This window comes from Dipodomys spectabilis, unplaced genomic scaffold (assembly GCF_019054845.1).
Source record: "Dipodomys spectabilis isolate Male_0828 unplaced genomic scaffold, ASM1905484v1 ptg000018l, whole genome shotgun sequence".
Lineage (NCBI taxonomy): Eukaryota > Metazoa > Chordata > Mammalia > Rodentia > Heteromyidae > Dipodomys > Dipodomys spectabilis.
The window spans coordinates 1,799,307-1,805,185 of NW_024870695.1; positions in this window are offsets into that span (position 1 = coordinate 1,799,307).

Sequence of the window (5,879 nt, forward strand, 5' to 3'; positions counted from 1 at the left end):
GTGTTGTACAGAGGGATGATCATTTTGTAAGTCAGGTAATGAGTACATTTCTTTTTTTTTTTTTGATGATTCAAATGTAATGTTTATTACATGCTTATTACTGTGCCCATTATTAAAATAACCAAAGAAAAATCAATTTAAAAAATGCCCAACTGTCAGTCCTGGCAGTACTGACATTTCAGCTTGACTGGTTCATGGTAGAGCATAAATATGTGAAGCAATTCCTTACAGACCCAGCTTGTTTCTCCTTCAGTGTCTTCTCTTGGAGTTGTACCTGATTTTGTCTGATTTTGTTACTAGTTATCATCTGAATCCGCTGGGGAATGGGGTGATTTTGCTTTTGTTTCATGGCCATAAACCGCTTGATTCTGAAAGTCTTGTGAGAAGACATGATGGGAAGCCCAGGAAGGCACAGTAACCACGATGGTGAACAAAAGCTGAAGAGAGTACATTTCTTCTTTTGGACAATGTCACCCCCCCTTCCTTCATTTGTCCCAGTTTCCCCCTCCCATTCCTGCCCACAAGTTATATAGTTCATTTTCCACACAGTGTTTACTGAATAGTATGATTGCATTTGTTCACCCTTCCACCCTCTCTCCCTTTCTGTATGTGCCCCTCCTTTGCCCTCTTAAGAAGTGGGCTTGGGGCTGGGAAGGTGGCTCAGTGGTAGAGTGCTTGCCTTGCATGAACGAGGCCCTGGGTTCGATTCCTCAGCACCACAGAAGCAGAAAAAGCCGGAAGTGACACTGTGGCTCAAGTGGTAGAGCACTAGCCTTGAGCTGAAGAGCTGAGGGACAGTGCCCAGGCCCAGAGCTCAGGCCCCACGATGGACCCCCCCACCAAAAAAAAGAAGAAGTGGGCTTACATTCTACTAACTTCAGGGACCATAAATCGCCCAGAGCAGGAACCACCATAATGATCTTCATTTAACTAAAGAGGGTTTGATTACAAACTGAGTGAGGGACTGATCAAATGATGGGGAAAATCAAGACATTTTATTTAGGTGGTTGTTCAAGGTGGGGTCCATGAAAAGTCTACATAATTTTATTTGTTATCTGTCTCTCCTATCAGAGAGAGAAAAAAGGTCTGAGGGTACTTTAAATGAATAATGGCCAATTTTCATTTTTGAACTCAAAAATTTTAATGTATATATTTTTATTGTAAAGATACTGTACAGAGGGGCTACAGTTACATGAGCAAGGTAATGAGTCCATTTCCTATTGAGCATTGGCACATCCTCCTTTATATTTCCCCTACCATTCCTTTCCTCCCCACCTCCCCACCTCTACCTTCCCCTCTCCTCACCCTCCCCCCCCACAAAGCTGTAAAGTTCATTTTCAACCTACTGTCTTGTACATCCTATTGTTACAATGGGTCAACCTGTATCCTTATTTCAGCATTTTGTTATTTCTCTTCTCTCTCTGAATTAGAAAAATGTATATACAAGATTCAGGGCACCAGAATCAAATACAGTGACAACAAGGGTTGTACCCTGAGGGAAGAACATACAAAAGAAACAAAAAAATCACATTGTACATTTTAAGTATATTAAGAAGAACAGCAACAAGGATAAAACCTCTTACGTCCTTATCTTGGGGTTCATTTTGCTTAGCATCACCTTATATGGTCATATGTATATAGCGTTTGACCTCTTCTGCTTGTCCTAGACATATACTAGTTATTACAAATAAGGAAAACCATGGGACCTATGTTTCTTTGAGTCTGGCTTTCTTCACTTAACATAATTTTTCCAAGTCTTTCCATTTCCTAACAAATGGGACAGTGTCATTCTTTCTGATGGAGGCATAGAATTCCATTTGTGTGTGTATACATTTATATATATATATATATATATATATATATATATAAATGGATCAAGAAAATGTGATATATTTTCTTGATCCATTCATCTACGGAGGGGCACCTGGGTTGGTTCCATATCTTAGCTATGGTGAATAATGCTGTGATAAACATAGTTGTGGTGATAGCTTTAGTGACCATTTGGGTAAATGCTTAAAAGTGGGATTGCTGGGTCATAGGACAGCTCTATGTGGAGTCTTTTGAGGAACCTCAATACTGCTTTCCAAAGTGATTGAACAAGTTTACATTACCACCAACAATGCAGTAGGGTTCCCTTTTGGCCACATCCCCTTCAGCATCTGTTGTTATTAGATTACTTGATTATAGCCATGCTAAGTGGGGTGAGGTAGAATCTCAGTGTTGTTTTGATTTGTATTTCTTTTATGGCCAGAGAAGTTGAGCATTCCTTCATATGTCTATTGGCCATTCTTATTTCCTCTTCAGAGAAGTTGCTCTTTAAGTCTTTAGCCCACTTATTTTAAGGGGTGGCTGTTTCTTTGAGGATTTGTTGTTGGGGGATTTAATTTTTTGACTTCTAAGTATATGAGACCGTTGTCCAGTATGGCTAGTGAAGATCTTCTCCCAATCTGTGGGCTTTCTATTGATCTTGCTAGCAATATCCTTTGCCATGCAGAAGCTCTGCAGTTTCTCGCAGTCCCATTTTTTTTCTATCTTTCTTTGATTTGTTGTGTTTCTGGGTCTTTATTAAGAAAATTTCAACCTGTGCCAAGGAGACCTAGGGTTTCTCCTATTCCTTTCTGTAATGTTTTCAGGGTGTCTGCTTTTACCTCAAGGTCTTTGATCCATTTGGAGTTGATTCTGGTGCAGGATGATGTATGGAGATATAGCTTGTGTTTTCTACAGGTGTTTAGCCAATTTTGCCAGAACCATTTACTGAAGAGGCTGTCTTTCTTCCACTCTATTTTTTTTAGCTCCTTATCGAAGATTAGGTGGCTATAGGTCTGTGGGTTCATGTCTTCAGTTCTATTGCATTGATCCCCATGTCTGTACTTATGCCAGTATCAAGCTGTTTTGATTACTATGGCTTTGTAGTAGAGTTTGAAGTTTGGTATTGATATTCCTCCAGGACTGTTCTTTCTGCTAAAGATTGTTTTCGCTATTCGGGGTCTTTTATTGTTTATATGAACTTTTGGATTACTTCCTCTATTTCCTTGGGATAGTGATAGGTATTGCATTGAATTTGTAGATAGCCTTTGGCAGTATTGCCATTTTCATGAGGTTAATCCTCCCAATCCAGGAGCATGGACGGTTTTTCTACTTCCTTAGTTCCGCCTTAATTTCCTTTTTCGGGTTTTTAAAGTTTTCATCATAGAGGTCCTTCACTTCTCTAGTTAACTCCTAGGTATTTCATTTTTTGTGGAGCTATTACAAAGGGAGTTGCTTTCCTGATTTCAGCACTGCGCTTCTCATTATTGGCATACAGGAAAGCCATTGATTTTTAAGGGTTAATTTTGTATCTTGCTACTTTGCCAAAGTTCTGAAGCAGCTTGAGTAACTTGGGAGTAGAGTCCATGAGGTTCTTTAAATATAAGATCAGGTAGCTCAAGTGGTAGAGCACTAGCCTTGAGCTAAAGACCTGAGGGACAGCACTTAAGCCCAGAGTTCAAGACCCATGACCGACAAAAACAACAACAACAACATTTACTGAATAAACCTGATGAGCTCTGATCCCACTAATGATCGTGGGCAACTCACTCTCCAGAGAGAAATCCCACTGATGCTAGGAATCTATACCCATGTTTTAGAAATGAAATAAGAATAGACAACCATCTTCTCCTTGGTTCTTTCAAAAGTGCATGATTAGAATCGCGATCGCAACGACCCGGCGGGGGGCCGCCCAACCCAGCCCGCAACCACCCCAACTGAACTCGGACTGCAACAACAACTGACGGACTGCAACAACAACTGACGACCTACAGGGTGAGTACCCATCAGGGGACAGGGAATCCATCAAGGGAGACCAGAGCTGGAGGGAATCCCCAGACCCTGACCTAGACTCCCTACCCCAACACCCGGACCACAGGACCCACTAAAACTGGGAACTGTTCGAGAGCTCCACCAGCCGGTGGAGCACACTCTGCTGGCCAGGCCAGAGCAAGAGCGCCCCGGGAAGGGAGCTTAAATGCTCAAGCCAGGAACAGTGCCCCTGGGTCAAGACTACCAACAGTAGAAGAAATTTGAACTGTGTCCTCCAGGCTGCATAACCAAGGTGGTATACACATTAGCACAGGCCTAACGAGCGCGCTCCAGGCTGGGGCCGGAACCAGGCCAGGGGACCGGCGCCTGAACAAAGCAAAAAGGGTCAGAAGTGGGGCTGTGGCTCAAATGGTAGGGTGCCAGCCCTGAGCTGAAGAGCTGAGGGACAGCACCCAAACCTAGAGTTCAAGCCCACAACCAGCCCAAAACAAACAAACAAAAACACATCAGGAGCCCATAGCAGACTCCAGTATTTGGGAGAGTGCATCCAGAGCATCTGATCTTCCCAAGAGCACCCGCAGGAGCAAACACAAGCAGTCTAGGCTGCTCAACCCTTCCAAAGACGGGAATTGCTACAGCAGAGAGCTGAGAATCCTAAGTGAATAGCAGCTGGAAATAGGCTCCCAACAGAATCCAGATCAGACACAGACTCTCTCTACCAATAGAGAATCAGCAACCAAGCAAAGACAGACACACCAAAACAAGATTGAAGAGCAGTCTCCTGAACCCCCATGCGAAAATCACAGAGAAAAATCACAAGGTTTACCACTACCCAGGACAGCAAGCTCACCTCAAAAGCCAGCAGCCACGCAGAGGAGAGCCCCAGTGGGAGCAAAGCAGGAATGGAAGACAAAAACTACATCCAAGGGTTGCTGGAGGCAATGACTCAAGAAATAAAGCGAGAAATGGATCAGAAATTGAAAGAGCACAAGGATGAACTATCAAAAGATATACAGGATATCAAACAAAAATTGGATGCAAAAATAGAAGCTGCACAAACCTCAGTAAGAAGTGAGATAAACGCCAAATTAGAGGTAATGCATACTGATATCACCTCATTGAGAGGTGAGATCAGTACTCTGAGAACCAACATTGAATCCATAAAGGGATCCATTTCCACCATGCAAACCACAATAGAAGCCACGGTCAACAGAGTGAATGAAATGGAAGGTAGAGTGTCAGATACAGAAGACAGAATACACCAACTGGACCAAAAAGTGACAGATATGGAAAAATCACTCAAATTAAACCAAAGGGAAATTCAAGAGCAAGCAGATAATGCTAAAAAATTTAACCTTCGCATAATCGGAGTGGACGAAGGTGAGGAATTCCAGAGCAAGGGAATGCAACACCTATTTAACAAGATAGTCAATGAAAATTTTCCCCACCTCAAAAACGACCATCTTAACTACATCACAAAAGCTTATCGAACACCCAACAAGCAAGATCCCAGGAGAAACACTTCTAGGCACATAATAGTAACAATGATGGATCTGAATAATAAGGAAACAATCCTGCATGCAGCAAAAATGAAGAAGGAGCTATACTACAACGGGAAAAAAATTAGAATCACTGCAGATCTCTCCACACAAACAATGAATGCAAGAAAAGCCTGGGAAAGCACCATACGAGCCCTGAGAGCCAATAACTGCCAACCCAGACTGATATACCCGGCAAAGCTAGCATTCACATTCGATGGAGAACTGAAAACTTTTAATAGCAAAGAAAAACTAAATGAATACATAAACATTAAGCCAGCATTACAAAGAATTCTAAGAGGGGGGACACAACCTGAAGAAAGCAACCAGGAACTGGGACCTGCCCCAAACAGGCATTACTCAAAGTCTAACTGAGCAAGCACAGGAGGAAAGGAAAGAAGAAAAACTTAGGAAAACGGAATGGCAGGGACAACAATGCATCTCTCTATACTTTCTCTTAATATAAATGGGCTGAATTCGCCAATTAAAAGAAAACGAACTGAGGACTGGATCAGAAAACAAGACCCATCCATCTGTTGCCTT